Source organism: Tenrec ecaudatus, chromosome 2 (assembly GCF_050624435.1).
Source record: "Tenrec ecaudatus isolate mTenEca1 chromosome 2, mTenEca1.hap1, whole genome shotgun sequence".
In the NCBI taxonomy this organism is placed as follows: domain Eukaryota; kingdom Metazoa; phylum Chordata; class Mammalia; order Afrosoricida; family Tenrecidae; genus Tenrec; species Tenrec ecaudatus.
In genome coordinates this window covers 209348520-209366157 of record NC_134531.1, presented here as the reverse complement: position 1 = coordinate 209366157, position 17638 = coordinate 209348520, and the positions used below count along the sequence as shown (strand labels likewise).

The 17638-nt window shown below is 53.7% G+C and overlaps 1 protein-coding gene and 1 pseudogene across 2 annotated transcripts in view; both read left to right on the top strand.

The window, feature by feature from the left end:
* Positions 1-17638, top strand: part of AGPAT3 (1-acylglycerol-3-phosphate O-acyltransferase 3) — a 128895-nt gene that overhangs the window by 85741 nt on the left and 25516 nt on the right. The window lies entirely within an intron of this gene.
* LOC142440482 (glyceraldehyde-3-phosphate dehydrogenase-like) lies at positions 2278-2771 on the top strand (annotated as a pseudogene).

The following is a 17638-nucleotide window of genomic DNA, read 5'->3' as shown; positions in this document are numbered from 1 at the left end:
ACACAATTGATGTATGTATGGAATGTGATGAGAGTTGTATGAGCCCCTAATAAAATGATTTAAAAAAATAGTGATGAGAAAGATGCCTGAAGACAACAAAAAGAGAAAGAAACCCCACGTTTTCTTTTAAATTCTTTCATCACCTGGAGTTTGCTATCTTGGCCTTTGGGTCCCTTCCTTCCCAGTGTGTGCGCCTGCGTGTTACAACCCTTGCCGTCGTATTGTTCACAGAACGGTATTCTGTTGCATGTTGCCTCTCAGTAAGGAAAGGACTCGCCACCACTCCCTTGTCCGCGGCTGCTGGGCACTCAGGATGTCTGTTGATTTGGGGGGTCATCCAGTGACTGCAGCCACTGTCAAACGCTACCCTTCTCACCTCCCCCCGGCTGCCTCTGGTCTCCTTAATGCTGACTTGCTGAGCTGAGGGACTTGGGCTTTTTTAAGGATTGTGACAGGAGAGCCCCAGTCACCTTGCCAAAGAGACATCGATCGACGGCGGTTGCCTTTGGTCTCCCCTGAGTCGGCGTTAACTCTTGGCAGACATACGTCTGACAGGCGGAAACACTGACGGCACCCCTGGCGTTGGCACCCGCCTGTGTGGCCATGGTGTCTGCATCTTGGGGAGGGTTGTTCTTGCTGTCACCAGCCCCTGTGATGATGCCACCCGGCTCTAGCTCTTGGTCCTGCCTGCTGCTGCGTCGGAGGGAAATGCCCTCACCTCTCAGGATCCTTCCATTGTCTCGTTAGGGTTGTCACTTCATTTTCTTTCTCTCAGTTGATGACCACAAGTTAAATCAGCCTGAAAAAACAAACTCGATCTTAGGTCGTGCATACCTTATATTTATGATCTGCCTTGGATTCTTCGGTCTTATCTATTTTCATTAATGGAAGCATGCTGAATTATGGAGTGTGTCTGGCTTTTTGCTAGACTGATTGGATTTTTATTTTCTTGCCTCATCCCACAAGCCTACCCTAATACTCTTAATGAACATCCTTCGTCCCACAAATTCCACTTCCAGGGTCGTCCGCCCATGCCCCAAATCCAGTAGAACATATGTGTCCCAAATGAAACTTTTCACGTTTTTTTCCCCTTAATCCAAACCGAGACACTTCGTGCAATGTCTTGTAAACAGGAGTTTACAGCACACACACATACCAGGCCCCCTCCTAATGGCTGCATGCACCATGCTGGTGGGCAACACAGATCCCAACAGTTGTGAAAGGGTCAAGAGAATACAGCATTGCAGGCTTGCCTTCCCAGGACGGGGCCCAGGTGCAGTGAGTTGTGCTTACAGCCCCACTTGAGGGCGCGGACCAACACCTTGCCTGTACTGACCAAGTAGAGCTGCCCCACTGTTCCCCAGACTACAAACCGGCACCTCCTCTTCCCGCAGAGTGGCCCTTTGAACCACCAGTCTTTCCGTTAGCAGCCGAGGGCTAGCCCACAGTGCCACCAGGACACTTTTCAGGCTCCTGCTCTCTGTCTTTACTGAGGGCACATGGGCCTCAGCAGAGCCAGTGGGGGGGGGGGGGTTGCTTGACCCTGAGGTTGAAGGAGAGAGAGAGTGCACTAGAAAGTGGCTGCTGCTAGGGACCCCTGCACCCAGGGTCCCCGGAGTTTTGGGGTGAGTGCTTTAGCAGAAAGAGAGGCCACCAAGAACTAGTGTGTCCCTATAGTGAGCTTTGAGTGGGGACTGTCGGTGTTTGACCAGAGTTTCTGGGGAACAGCCACACCTTCGATCATTTTTACTTTAATATGTTGGGAATTTGGTGACTGTACCGAGAAGGCCATTCATTGTGCACTCAGCCGCCACATAGTGTTTGCATTACCTACCTCTGGAAAGCCTCTGGGGGCCTGGCGCTGGTTACAGGGACATGAGAGGCCAAGAGGTGTCCCGAAGGACTGTCCAGGCCAGCAGCTTCCAGCCCTTCCCAGCAACCAGCCATGGAGTACCCACTGGCCTCAGTGTGACTTCTTCACCCTAGGTTCCAGGCCAAGAGGACACCTCACTTCCTCCACGGTGGGGAGAGAAGACAGAAGCAGCTCCTCTTAGTCCAGGCGCTGCTCTGGTTCGGGCACTGGGCTGCTAACCACAAGGTCAGCCATTCACAACCACCAGCGACAGACTCCACAGGAGAAGGACAAGGCTGTCTGGTCACACAAAGAATTAGTCCCAGCTCTCTGCTCCTCCTAGTGCAACGGGCAGCAGCCTCTTCCCATTCCCACGGAGTCCTAGCCACATCCCGGAGACACGCTGGTGAAGGTCGGAGTGAACCATGGATAAGACTGGGGTTCACTTGAAGGGTGGTGCCGAAAGGGGCATCCTCTGTGTCCCCTCTGCCGATGGCCACCTGCTTGTGAAGGCCATGAACCACAAGAAGTACGACAGCTCCCTCAAGATTGTCAGCAGTGCCTCCTGCACCACCATCTGCTTGGGCCTCTGGCCGAGGTCACCCAGACAACTTTGGCATCGTGGAAGGACTCATGACCACAGTCCACGCCATCACTGCCACCCAGAAGACCGTGGACAGCCCCTCTGGGCAACTCTGGGATGACAGCCGTGGGGCTTCCCAGAAATCATCCCTGCATCTACTGACGCTGCCAAGGCTGTGGGCAAGGTTATGCCAGAGCTCAATGGGAAACCCACTGGCATGCCTGCCTTGTCCCCACCCCCAATGTGTCCTTCATGGATCTCTCCTGCCATCTAGAGAAAGCTGCCAAGTGCGATGACATCCAGAAGGTGGTGAAGCAGGCGGCCAGTGGTCCCTAAAGGGCATCCAGGGCTACACTGAGGACCAGGTTGTCTCCCGTGACTTCAACAGTGACACCCAATCTTCCACCTTTGATGCTGGGGCTGACATTGCCCTCCACGACCACTTTGTCAAGTGCAGTTCCTGATATGACAATGGATTTTGCTATAGCCACAGAATGGTGGACCTCAGGGTCCACATGGCCTCCAAGGAGTAAGCCCCCCGCCCCCCCACCACCGCCCGGACCACCAGCCCCAGCAACAGCACTGGAGGAAGAGAGGCCCTCAGGTGCTGGTGGGGATCTTTGCCCCAGGTCGATCCCCCAACCCACTGAGACTAACCCATCATCTCAAGCGAGTTTCCTCCAGTTCCCTGGAGGAGGGGTGGGGCTTAGCGAGCCCAGCCTTTTCACGTACATGGTGACCACCCAAAAGAAGAAGAAGAAGAGGAGGAGGAGGAGGAGAAGAAGAATAGTGGTCTTGGAAACCCCATATACAGGGCCAGTATGGGTCATAAGCAATGGGTTGGCAGCACATTTTTATCCATCTCAATAAAACCACTCCTGAGTGGGTGGCCATGATGAGTACCCAGTCCTGACTTCTTGGTGCTCAGTTTAAAAGTGGAATTCAAAAAACAGAATTTCAAAGGAAAACATTCCTCAAGCACAACTGGGTCCCTTGTCATCACCTTTAGTTTGAACTTAATTTAAAAAGCAAGCTCATATTCTCTTGCTACACTCTGAATTGAAGGCCTGGTGGTGTAGCGACTATGTGTTGGGCTACCACCTGCAAGGTCAGCAGTTCGAAACCACCTGCCATGCTGCAGGAAAAGGACAGGGTTTTCCACTCCCATAGAGAACTACAGTGTCAGAAACCCACACGAGCAGTTCACCCCTGCCCCATAAGGTCGCCGTGACTCAGACTCAACCCTGTGGCAGTGAGTTTGGGTTTTGGTTTATGTCATAAATCACTCCGGGAAAGTTTTACAACCTGTGAGCTCTTTCCCCTTGTTTTCCTCGAGTAGAGCCCAAGTGTTTGCTCTGGTGACGGAGTGGGTTGTGTGTTGGCACAGGGTCAGTAGCTAGAACCACCGGCCTCCTCAGAAAGACGGGGCTTTCTAGTTCCATAAGTAGTCCCAGAAATCCACAGGGGCAGCTCGACCCTGTCCTGTAGGGTTCCTATGAGTCAGCATCGACGCAGTGACAGTGGGTTGGGAACCCTAGAGACACTGGCTGAGGGGTTGGAGTGCTAACCATAAGGTAGGTGGTTCAAGCCCACCAGCCACTTAGAAGGAGATAGATGAGGCTGCTTACGCTCTCAAAGATTTACAGCCTTGGAAACCCCATGCACAGGGTCGCTGTGAGGTGGAGCCAACTCGGCGGCAGTGTGCTTGGTTAGGAGCTTCCTCTAAGCTCTGGTGGCACAGTGGTTTTGCTGCTAGGCAACAGGTTGGTGGTTGAAGCCCTGAGCCTCTCTGTGAGAGCTAGCTGTGACGTTCTGCTTCTGTGAAGACATACAGCCTTGGAAACAGACGGGGAAGTTGTGCTGGCCCTGGGGGCTGCTCCAGGGTGGCTGTGGCTGGATCCAGAGTGGCTATGGCTGGACTTGCCCTCCCCGCAGTGGGTGTCGGTTCACCACTTGCTTCTGAGGTCTCTGTGCTCCTTCCCTCTCTGCTCTGCTCGTGGGTGAAGCTTCTCTCACCGTCCACCTCACTGAACAAGACAGCTCTCCTGCCTGTCTGTGGTGCAGCGTTGGAGGCCACCTGCCCTTCCCTTCATCCCACCCCCAGCCTGGCCCATCTGTGGCGGCACCTGGAGGAAGGGGCCATGTTGCCGTGGTCCAGATCTCGAGGCTGTGTGACATGGATGCAGCAGCGTGGTGGGGGCTGTCAGGGGCCAAGTTACTGCTGACCCCCAGAGATGCTGCCCGGTCCTGCCCCATCCTCACAATCGTTCTTATGTTTGGGCCATGGGTCAGTCCACCTTGTGGGGAGGGGGAATTTCTCGTTTTCTCTGTCCCTCTACTTTACCAGGAGTGATATGATATCCCTCCCAGAGACTGGTCTCTGCTGACAGTATGATGTCCAAAGTATGTGAAACGAAGTCTCGCCTCCCCGCCCCTCAGGAGCACTCTGGATGTATGTCCAAGACAGAGCACTTGACCCTTTGGGCCTCCATTGGTGCTCTCAGTATTGTTCTCCAGTGCAATTCAAACGCCTCCATTCTTCTAGCGCAGCGGTTCTCAACCTTCCCGATGCCCGATCCTTTCACACAGGGCCTCATGTGGTGGTGACCCCCCCAGCCATAACATTATTTTCATTGCTACTTCATCACTGTCATTTTGCTACTGTGATGAATCAGGTGACCCCTGCAGAAGGATTGTTGGACCCCCGAAGGGGTCACGACCCACAGGTTGAGAACTGCTGTTTTACGGGCTTCCTTGTTCAAGGTCCAAATTTCACATGCCTCTGAGGCCATTGAAAAGACCATGGTTTGGGCCCGGCACCCCTTAGCCCTCAGAGTGATGCTCCTGTTCTTCAATCTTCTAACGAGGTCTTGGGCTGCAGGTTTCCCCAATGCAGGGCATCGCATGGTCTCTTGACCGCTGCTTCCACAAGCATTGAATTGAGAGTGCATTCCCCCTTTCCTCTGCTGATCAAGAGCACTGCTGTTCGCGGTCATCAGGTCAAACCCCCCCCCCCCCCCAGGGAGACCCCGAGTGCCACGGGTAGCACTGCTCCAAGGGGCTTCCTGGACTGTGAGCAGATGGCCAGCCTTGCTTTCCTGGACTGTGAGGAGATGGCCAGCCTTGCTTTCCTGGACTGTGAGGAGATGGCCAGCCTTGCTTTTCTGGACTGTGAGGAGATTGCCAGCCTTGCTTTCCTGGACTGTGAGGAGATGGCCAGCCTTGCTTTCCCAGAGCCACGGGGAGGATTGGAACTGGCCCTGCTTATCACTTGGGCAATGACACGCTTATGCATTAGGTAAAGCAAAAGATTCTAATCTGCAGTGCCACAGTCCAGCTGCAGCACGGTCCGGGGGTCCCTCAAGGTGGTTCATGGCGTCGACGAGTGGTGACAGAAACCACACGACTCGAAAGTTACAGGTGACTGTTCCAATTTTATTCATGCAAAGTTTCAACTTATATATTCTTTTTCTTGGCTTAAAGCTTATGGTCTGAGGTCACACATCAGGAAATTCTCAGGCCACAAGACCATGACAAGTTAACAAAAATCACATCATGATTCTTGGTTAAAAATTAGTATATCTCAAAACTAAAATTGTCTCAATTACAAGGGTGATAGACATAAACCTTCTAACAATAATTGAGCACACTTTATCCAACTAGGGCGCATTGTTCTAACTATGAAATCGATAAAGCATTAATGCATTTCATTATCAATCACAAAAATTACTTACAAGGCTTTGGCTGTTCTTTCTGTTCCTTCTTGGGCTGTTCCTCTAGGGTTTTCATTTCTTGTTCTTTCTTTACCACTAAGTTCACATAAATTAAACTCCCAAAAGTCTTTCTGTACCAAGATATGAGTTGCCTCACAATAGGTAGCTGTGCTTCAGTGGACTTCCAACATCACGGAGGCCCTCTTCTTGCTAACCTTTCCATAAAACTTAAACTACTAAAAAGAAATTGTACACCTTCTTTGTTAACTATTCTTATGCCATTCTTATTATGAGCCCTCGTATAAGGTAATTCAGGGTCAGGAACTCTATTTCTCTTTGGGAGGGGGATGCCATATTTTACCCCCTGTGCAGTAACCAGTATAAGGAGGGCGAAAGAAGAGGATGACAAACTTTTTTAGAGACTTGCACAAAAGCTTCCAAACAAGCCTCTGAGATTTCCGTGGGTTTCGGTTGCAATAGCTCAGCCTGCTCAAGATCTAACATAAATTCCTTAAGGGGGGCTACTGGCTTCCAGTTTCTAGTCTTATTATACGATACACTTTGCACGCAGTCAGGACATAGATCTTCCAAAGCCATAGGAAGGGGAGTAACCTCAGCTTCTGGGGGATAGTCCTCAGTTGACATCAGTTGTTTCCTAAAAGGGGACGTGATCGAAATTATCAGGAACCAGAGAGCAGCTACAATTATCAACAATGATATCAGGCCAATAATTTCAAAGGGTTCACGGCAGAGACCTTCCTTGGTGGAGCCTTCTTTGAATGCTCCTCCTCCATGCGCTGACTTTGTCGAGGCCCAGGGTTGGAAGTGGTCTCAGCACTGCAAGAACCTAGGCTTGTTTATTTACAGTGATGTGGAAGAGGACTAGAGGGTCCAAGGAGGCAGTGTGTGAGTTCCACTGGGTAGTAAATATCTTGCTGCATTTGACCTTGACCTGGGATTGATGAGTCATGTCCTAATAGGGAGTGACTACTCTAACCCCAAGAAGCCCTAGTGGTGCCGAGGTTAAGCTTGGTTGCAAACTGAGAATTAGGTGGTTCAAACCTCCTAGCCACTCTGCGGGAAAAGGATGTGGCTGGCAGGCAGTGGGCTTAGGAAAAGATTCCAACATCAGAAAACCCTGCCGGGCAGTGTAACTCAAAATGAACTGGGTGGCCCAGAGTTTGGATTTAGCCTGTGGGAGGTAGGCTGGGGAGACTAACTGGAAAAGTGAGGCTTTGAGAGTCAGCGGACCTTTTGGATTTCCTCCCTAAGCCTTCACTCAAATACTTCTTTAGAAAGCTTCTTTCTCCACATGCCAAGTACAAAAATAAGGCAGCAGCCTGGAACCCTGACCTCTCACCCACTTGGCAGGCAAGCTCTCCAAGCAGTGCACCCCTTCCTCTCCCGGTGGTCAGGCCCGCTCCCGTGGAAGGCGTGCCCCCGCAGGCTGCCATTGCCTCTCTGGGGCCTCTGGGATCAGCGACTATTTTTGTGCTCAGGGAGGTGGCTTCTGCTTGGAATAGGGCTGAGTGGCCACTCGGCGGTCCCTGCCCTCTCCCTGATTGGGCATTTGGCCATGGGCTGCTCTAAGCTGCTCCCGGAATCCAGAGGAGGGGAGAGACCAGGAGAGTGAGCTGGAATCAAGGTAAGGCCCTTGTGTGGCCCAGCAGGGTGTCTACGGGGAGTCATGTGAAAGTCCCCCAGCCCTGGGCTGCCAGCCCGCCCCCCAGTGCACATTGCCTGGGGCAGGGACGGACAGCAGACCTCAGCTAATTTTGGTTGTTTTCCTGTCCTCACTGTCTTAGAAAAGGAGTTATGGGAAGGGCCCTGCTCTGCCCACAGCAGCTTTGTAGATCCAGCCTCCTTCAGTGTGTGACCTGAAAGGGAACACACAGTCTCCCTCCTCCCCCTACCTCCATCCCCTGCCAAAAAAAAGAGAAAGGAAAACAAACAAGTTATTCCTCAAACCTGAGACAATTGTCCCTCTATCTTCGCCTCTGGGTCGGGGGTTGTACAGGCAGTCATCACCGGAGTGTCAGCAAGCAGCTGGGGCCTCAGTGCCCGGCAGAAACTGGAGCGCTAAACTTGGGCTTGAGGTGGGGGCATTAGACTTTTAGGGATCTGGGGAAAGCAAAGAGGACACTCAAGTGTGCCTGCTGCCCAAGGAAGTGAATCGAGGAGAGCTTGGGTGGCAGATTGACCACCAAGTTCCCATGCAGAGGAAAGTGTGGGGGTCGGGAGAAGTGGCCGAGGGGAGGCTGGCCACAAGTGTCCCCTCAGGCTCATTCAAGTTGCTGGTTTGTGCTGGAAATGTTGGCTTCAGAGTTTGAGATGCTCTCTCTGTGGGGGTGCAGCCTAAGGGTAGGCAGAAAGGTACCCCTGACACTCCCGTCAGCTGGTGCAGGTCAGGGGGCTCCGCGGGGACCCCCTCAGGTGTGAGAGCCCAGAGGAGCCTTGCAGCAGTCACCCCCTCATGAGCACAGCTCTGCAGAGACCCTACTGCAGGTGCTGTGTAGGGCCGGCAGCGCACGGTGGGCTTTGAGAGGCGGTGGTGGTGCAGCTTGAGGGGCACTGGCAGGACAAGGGGCCAGGCGTCTCTTGCAGCAGTGGCTGCTGCTCATGTCCTCACACTCTGCCCACTGGACCAGTGGTGGGTGCCCCCGCCCCAATGAGGATGGTGAGATTCCCACGCTCTCAGGTCTCGCTAGTGCTTCCCAGTGCCCGCCCCCACCCCCTTCACCCGCCCAGCTTCAGATACAGTAGACTAGACGACATTTCAGGGTGAAGTCAGGTGTCAGGTTTCCTGACGTGACTGTCAGGCCACCAGGGGCCAGTGTAGTGGGAAGCTGGGTCATGGCCAGTGTGTGGTGACCCTTTGACCCACTCCACACACTCTGCATCTCTCCAGCACTCTCTTTGCCCGCCCTGACCCCCTCGTAGTACAATAGGATCACCCTCCAGCCTCACAGGCCAGCAGACTCCACTCACAGACCCCCATCCTCCCCACCACCCTGCATGGCTCTCTAACTCTTAGGAGGGGTATGCTCCTGACCACAGTCTGGATCTTGAGATTATATCCAGGCCCCCCAGCCTCCTCCCTGCCCTTGCCCCCACCCCGCTGGTCCTAGCTGGCTCTGAGGTCTTATGAAGGGGTGAGTGAGTGGCTGGAGACCAGCCGCCTGCCTGCGGCAGCACCACACAAGACCACGTGGTCCTCCCTGGACATTCTCAGGGCACTGGGGGGTGGGGCTGCGGTCATGGTCACAAGAGGGGAGGGGTGGCTGCACAGGAGTGTGACCCGCCCCTAAGGCCCTTTCCAGATTCCTGGCTGGGGGAGATGCCAAGAGGCAGAGGCTGTGCACGCTTTGGCCCCAGACTTGCAGGGCCAGTGTGTGTGAGTGCTTCGGGGAGAGGGGCTCCCCACAATGCACCTCACAGCCACACCTAGCACCCTGGGCCCCTGACCTCAGGTGGGCGGTTAGCCCTGGGCGCCTCTGGTGATGATCGTCCAGACATCGTTGTTGGAGGGCTCATCTTAGGAGGGTGACTGAGGCCAGCTCCGGCTGCGGTCAGTGTTTGGAGACCCGTGTCCTCTACTCCATGCTGAATTCCCACCTGTGTGTAGCCTTTTCCAAAAAAAATCTCTGCTCCAGGAGCCCCGACACCTGCTCAGCGGAAAGCTCGGCAGCACGTTTGCCTTTGTTGGGGGCCCCGCTCATCGTTGAAGGTGTGCGTGCTCTTCGTGAACATGCCTCTGAGGAGCTGCACCTTCTAAAATCGGCATCACTTAATTCATAAATCAGCACCTGGTGCTTGTCAGCTCTGAAAGGAATGGAAGCCATTGCCCCGTCTGGTGGTGTCTTTGGAGAGGGGCTTCAGCTGGTTTCTATCAGTGTCCCACAGGGCTGGCCCAAGGGAGCTAGTGGTGGGCCCGCCCCCTTGCAGGTGCCCTTTTTCCACCCAGATTTCAAACTGCTTGGATGCCCTGGCCCCTTACATCTCTGAGGGGGCCGCCCCAAGCCGTCTGCAGCTGCTCTTGTAAGCCCATTGCGGCCCTCCCTGTGGGCCAGGGTAGAGCTGCTCCTGTGGGTTCCCCAGACAGTCACTCTTCACGGGAGTAGAAAGCCCACCTTTCTCCCATGGAGCGGCTGGTAAGATAGAGATGCTTGCTGACCTTGCAGGTAGCAGCCCTGTGTGGAACCAGCACCACCAGGGCACCTTCTGTTATGGTCAGGGAGGGAGCAAGGCTCTTTCGGGCTCTCAACACCTCCATGGGAAACAGAAAACCCTCCTCCTCTGTACTATCGCGTGGACTTGACTCACAGCGGCCCCTGTGGCACAGAGCAGCACTGCCCCTGGGTTCCCAGGCTGGGCATCTTGATGAGAGTAGCTCTATGGGTCTTTGCTCCCATGGGCTGCAGGTGGGCTCCAGGCACCAACCTTCAGGTGAGCAGCCAAGTTCTAACTGCTGCTGCCACTTCTGTGACCTGTTAACTGGAAATGTCATGGGCGGATGGGAAAGCAGGAAGCAGCGCGTGCAAGGGATGGAACAGAACACAAGCTTTGCACACACAGCTTGCTTCTCCCACTCAAAGGTCATTCTTGTAATGTGCGGTTCATTGGAGTAGGTCCCCCAGGTCCACTTCGCTGTGACTATTTTGGACTTGTGCCCACATGTATGTATGTATACATGTGCACATGAGCATGCACGTGTACACAGGAGTGCCCTTGTGGCGTATGCTTGCTGTGTGCATGCATATGTGTCCTTTGTAACTCAGTCCCCACACATTGTCCCCCGTGGTTGGAAGGGTTCTTGCCCCAGTATGCAGGAGAAACTGGGCACAGGTCTATTGGCAGTCATCAAGCCCCTCTGCTCTCCCATCCCTCTCCCAGCCCACCCCCCCGCACCCCTCCCCCAAGACAGCACCACCCTGGAGAAAAGAAGATTCTGGAGTTCTGAGAACCAGCAGAGGTGGGCACTCTCTGGCTGTGTCCTCACCTACTCTGTCCTGAGGGTTCCCCAGGCCCCACCCTCCACAGACTGGCCAGGATTCCTAACCCTCCCTGCTTTGCCCCACCCCACCCTCCTCAGGATGGCAGCCTAACTTTGGATGTCACTGAGCCTGTTTGACCTATTCCCTGATAGAGACCATTATCAGCTGATAGAGACCATTATCAGTAGGGTGTGAACTCCACCTACAGGAACCAAATCTTTGACTGATGACTGCATGCCTGTAGGGAGAAGTCGCCCATTGTCCTTAGCTGCAGGGAGCGGGCCCCACCTGTGGTGGGACCAGTCAGTAGTCTGGCGACTGACTCCCTTCAGGGAGGATGTCTGTGAGCATCTGACCTCCCACCATATGCTGGCAAAAAGCCCCTAGTGTTTGGCATGTCTTTGGGGGATACAAAGCTGGGGAAAATCTCTTTATAATCCCACATTCACCTCTGCCTAGGTGACTCTGGTCTGGTCTGGGCTGCCACTGCCTTCCCAGCTCTCACTCATGCCAGGAAGGACTTGGGCTCTGTCTGCCCTTCTGCCAGTATTGTCAGTCTGTTGACCTCTGTGCCCGTTACCCCATGCTCCTAAAATGTTGGCAGCCCCTCCCTCCCTGGGAGAACTTGGAGCACAGAAGCAGTGGATGGGTATTTGTCTCTTGTAACAGGAGAGCCCAGCCCTCTGGACAAGCCCCCAGGCCTTCCTCTCCCCCTAGTCTGACCAGCTGTAACAGCCTCCTGCCACCCGTTCACCTGCCCAGACAGGGATGGAGCCTCCAGGGCTCAGAGATGCACCCCAGCTGCACTGGCCGAGTTCTGTTTCCAGGTGGTCAGGCAGGTGACCCTGAGCTCACAGCACCCTAGACTCTAAGAAGCAGAATCCATCACTGGGGCGTGAGGGGCACGTAGTCAACAGTGCAGTGTCTTCTTACCCATTCACTAAGAAACTGCACCATGCCCAAAGATTCCCAGGGGTCCGGCAATGGGTTCGGTTAATTGCTGTTTTATTTACTCTCACAGTATCTGCCTACAGCACAAAGTTGAAGTGCACGTGTGAGGAGTGTGTATTTGGTGCACCGAGGCCTCCCAGCCTCCCTCAGCTGCTGGCTCGCACCCTGGCTGCTGTTGGGGGAGCTGTACGGGACCCTGCAATGCATCACAGGGTGGAGAGCCAAGGGCTCCGTCACGCCATCTATCGGTCGGAATGCCTGTTCAAGAATTAGTGTCGAACCAGCGTGCTGCGGAGACGCGAGGATGACGAGCCCTCGTGCTGTTCTTTGGGATATGTTGTCAGGAAAGACCAGGCCCTAGAGAAGGGCATTGCTGATCTGGTTACGTGGAGGGTGAGCGAAGACAAAAGGGTCCCCCCAATGTGATGGCTGCTCTCCACAGCCACAGCAACAGGCTCCGATGCGCCCATGACCGTGAGGAAGGTTCAGAACCGGGCAGCGTTCCGCGCTGTCATGCATGGCGTTGCCATGAGCCAGAGATAATTTGATGGCAACTAACAACACTCACCCAGGACGCTTTAATTATTAAGTCTTCGGAATAAAACTTCTTGTAATGCTAACCATCCCGCCCACCCCACCCCACTTTTTTTTCATAGCTTTCTCTCCTGTTTTCATTTGCCTGTTTTTACGAACTGTCAAGTTAGCATGTCCCAATGTTGGAGGGGGCCGGGATGAGTGATTTCATTAGGACTCAGTCACATGTATGGCTTCTGCTTCCTTTGCCTGCCCCTGTGCAACAAACGCAGGGCCCTGGTGGTGCAGTGGCTCCGTGTTGGGCTTGTGATCGATCACATGGTGGGCGTTGGAAACCGCCAGCAGCTCCGCCGGAGAAAGACCGGACTTTCTACTCCCGTCAACAGCCCCCTGGGGTCACTGTGTGGCAGCACTGGCTCAGGGGCAGTGAGTGAGAGGTAGCATACCCGCTGCGACAGGGGCCTCGGGCACAGGAACCGTTGAGGGCGGCACAGACCCACAGTGTGTCTCGTCCTGCTGTGCACAGAGCCACTCTGTGTGAGACCCAACCTGATAGCGTCTAACTGCAGCAGCAATGACATGCCACAAACCACCTCGAAATGCAGTGCTTTGAGGCGGCTCGCTGACTCTCAGATTGTGGGTCAGCGGTTCTTCTGCTGGTCACAACTGGGATCATCCCACATGTCCACTTCCTGATGACTGCTGTCTGGGGCCTCAGCCGGAAGGGTTCACTTCAGCTCCATGCCTTCCCCAGGCGCCAAGAGCGCAGCTCGGGAAGCTGCTGAGCCTCTGCAGGCATCCTCTTGGAAGTTGTGTGACATCCCTTGCTCCTCCTCCTCCGATGAGCCCTGAAGTCTACCCACAGTCAGGGTCCTCTTGATGGGAAGAGATAGGTGTGCACAGGATGGAAGGGTGCTGCAGCCCTTGTGTTCAGTGCCAGGTCTCTTTCAGAATGCTTCCAGGTGTCCTCAAGTAAACCCGTATCTCTGAGTCCATTACGGAAGCCGCACAGCAGAGCCCTCTGTGGGTTAGGGTTGAATGCGCTCCGCAGGGTCCTCCACAGCTGATCTCTTGGAAGTAGCGCCAGGCCTTTCTTTCCAGGGCCTGGCGGGGGTGGGGGGGAGACTCAGGTCTACGGCTTCTGATGAGCACCCAGAGACTCCTTTCTCCTACAGGCTAGGCCTCTCTGTTCTGAAGTGTGTGGTGGTGACATTTTGTTGCTTTTATTGAAAAGGTAGCATCCCTGTGTCCCTGCCTGGTCTGCTTTTGAAAACTCTGCCACTGGCAGCCCCCGATCTCTGTGACAGCACAGATCTCTGTGGGCATACACGGGGCACACTGGGTGAGAGCGGGCTGGCCCACAGCTTTCGGGGTGGGGGTGGTGTTTGTTTGTTTTTCTGTTCTGTTTACCTATGTGAGCAGGGTCTCCTCCTCCACTATCTCTGCTGATGCACACTTGTGGTGAGCCCCCTGCCCTGGCTGCCTACACGGGACTGGATTCGATGTTTACGTCTCTGTAAGAACACATTCCCCGTGGGCCATGAGCCAAGGGAGTCTTTGCAACTTGCACCTCAATTGTTTTATTTTTATTGATCGTTTTCAAAAGTTTTCCTTGTGGATTAGGTAATGGTTCCCAGGGCAGATCACGGTTTTACAGTCAACGGTGCGGATTCTATTCCTCTATCGCAACCCCTTCATCGTGCCCTCCCTGTGTCCTCCCTGTGTCCTCCCTGTGCCCTCCCTGTGTCCTCCCTGTGTCCTCCCTGTGCCCTCCCTGTGTCCTCCCTGTGCCCTCCCTGTGTCCTCCCTGGGCGCCTGGCTCCATTCCTCCCTCCGCCCTCGCCTTCTGGGCTTGACCCTTGGGTAGGTGCAGCTTTTGGATTTAAGAGGCCGGTTATTCCCCCATGGACTTGAAGAGTGAGGGCCATAGTCTTGGGGGTGTGGGAGGCCACCAGTCTATGTCCAACCAGTAAGCCTGGGCTCTGGTGAATTTGCATTCTGGTCCACGTCTTTCTCCCACTCCATCCAGGATCTCTCACTCCATCTGGGATCTCCCACTCCATCCGGGATCTCCCAGTGTGATCCCTCAGAGCAGCTGGTAGTGATAACTGGGTACCATTGCCGCGAGTTCTGGTAAAAGACCACTACGATTAGAATTAGGTGAAGTCTTGATTGTTTTATCAGGCCAACCGGACTTCAGGGGGCGATGTTCAAAGAACCTATCCACCACCCTGCAGTGCCCGGCTTCCCTGGCCGAGCCTCTTTTATATTATTCAGGGAGGGCAGAATCCAGAAAGCAGAAGAAAAAGCAAGTTAAAAGTCATATGTCACTAAGTAAGCGGTACTGACCCAAGTAAAACAAAAGTATATTTAGGTAAAGCTTCAGGCGCCTTGTTTTATGATCCTATTCCAGCTTGTAGCGAGGGAGGGGCAGGAATGAACACCCCTGTCCCTGGGAGAAAGACTGTCAGCTTCTCTTGACGGGAGACAAGGGTAGTTTAAACAAGAATCGCCCTGGGGCACATACAGACCTGCATTCCTTTGTGATGTTAAAACATTACCCCGGCAGCCCGCCAGCGGGGCGGGGAGGGCGCCCTCCAGGGAAAGTGTTCTCCTTACAGTTCTGCTCAAAGGCGGCCATAGATGAGCTCGTCTGTTTCTCCAGCTCTTCTCTGGCCTCAGCGTTGTGGGGCCTGATGGTTGTGTGGTCCCTTGTTCGTTGAATTCTAGTTTCCTGTGTCTTTGGGTTTTCATTACACGTCCCTCCTCTGGGCATGGAGAGGCCAGTAGCTGCCCTTTCCATGGCTGCTTAGGAGCCCTTAGACCCCTAATGGGATTGGGTCTCCACCTGCTGCCTGCTGACACCTGATTTGGTTCCCAGCAGCAGATTCTCACCAGCTGACCTCCGCACAGTCAATCAGTGCCTTTCTCAGCCGGATTCCTTCCTGCTCTGGAAACCACTTTCTCCAATGTGGAAGAAATCACTTTGGTTTGTTTTTTTTTTTTCTGCCCTAGAAACGGCCCTTGCCAGGACAGCTGGGCTGAGCCCAGTAAGCACTCAGTTCAGCCGACCCAGGCCGGAGAGGCCGCTCAGCAACCCTAACTGCTTAAAGGAAATCCCCACCCCTGACCTAGCGCTCCGAGTCCCTCGGTCTGCTGGGGAGGTGAGTGCAGAGCAGCCTTGGAAGCAGGTGTGGAAGGCAGCAGAGCAGCCAGTCTGGGCCCTAAATGACACGTGGACCAGACCACCCAGCAGCCCAGATGCAAAATGGCCTGGGTCCTATGTGGCCATGTGGGGCAGGATGGCCAGCTGCCTGGCTCCTCGGTGATCACCTGGGGCAGAGCCACCAGCCCTGTAGATGGAGGTTGAAAGTTTAATCCTCATAAATGCTTGTTTGAAAATATACTCCGAGTCATTTTATCTGCTTTTTGCCATACCCTTTATCCTTGTCCTGCCCCCATATCTGCCCCCCCCAAAAAAAAGATTTGGGGAACTTGAGAACGTGGGAAAAGGGACAGAAAAGATTAGGAGATTTTTTTTCCATGAACTTTTGAAGCTCCAGGTGGCATAGTAGGTCACAAGTTGGGCTGCTAACCTTAAGGTCAGCAGTTCAAAACCACCAGCTACTCTTGAGAAAAATGAAGCTTTCTACTCCAGTAAAGAATTAGTCTCAGAAACCCACTGAACCAGTTCTTCCCTGTCCCTCAGGGTTGCTCTGAGTCGGCATAGAGTTTGGCATAAATTAAGGAAACCCGCCAGGATCCTCTGTGACTAATTCCAACGGCTGACAGCCGCTGCCCATTAGTAGAGGAGTAGTTGGTATGTCTTTTTCCTACCCATTGAAACGTAAGGTAATCCCTATAAAGGAATCTGTTCAAGAATTGGAGCTTTAAAAGAAAAAGAGAGAGAGAGAGAGAAAGAAAGAGATGATCTTTAATCCAAGATGTTAGTTGGAATCTTAAAGCAAAACCACCTTTTCCTGCCTTCCAGACTTCTTGAATGGACATCACTAATAGAATGCAGCCCTGGCGCATTTTGGAGAGGTCAAAGTGAGGTCAATGGTAGCATCGTGTTCTCATTGATGAAACTGGCTGTGCTGGCAAACTCAGAGGTGGCACAGTCTCTCCAGCCCTGTGTGCTGCTTGCTGTCTGCCATCCGTGCCTCCCCCAGGATGCCTGCCCCTGCCAGCCTCCCCTCTCTCCCTCCTCTGCTGCGTCCGGTCGGCTGTGGACCAGGGCACAACATGGGCTTGCTTGAAATTCAGAGTCAGGGAGACTCAGTCAAGGAGCTGAGGAGCCCCTGTGAGAACGCTTGCTTTACTTTCCCAGCACCAAGGCCGGTTCTTGACTATGTTCTTAATCGTCAGTTACTGACTAAAGTATGTTGAAACCTTGAGCTCTTTATTAAACTTTGTTTCCAATAGTCAGTCCCCTCTGCAGACACTGTCCTACAGTTCCCCTGACTTTGTAACGGAGCTAGCGACAGCATTGTCTTCCTCTGTTGGAGTGGCGGGTGGCTTTGAACCACCCATCTTTCGGTGTGTAGTCAATCTAACCAAAGCATACATTGCTGGTGTTTCGAAGCTCCGTGCTTGCTTCACTGTGCTGACCGTGCCGTACCAGCAGTCAGGAATTGTTAGACATCAGTTAGGAGTAATTATCCATCGGACCCAGCTCTGCCGAATCAAGGGACCACAAAGAGAGGGAGTCCGTCAGATGAAGGCTGGGGCCCACTGTCGGCGTCCAGGCGCTCTGTGTGCTGACTAGTGCCACGGGAGGTGGGTGGGCTGTTGGACTCCGTCTCAACATATGGGGCAGGGGGAGGGAGGGGGGCTTCAAAATGTTTATGAGAAAATGCCATTATCTTTTAACTCAATTTTCCTACAAGCTTTGGAAGCCCCCTTGTATCACACCACCGATTCCTTATTCTTTCCAAGCAGAGTGTATTCTTAGAGTGGAAACAGCTAGCTCTGGGGATGGGATTTCATGCAACTGTTAGGGATGGGGCAC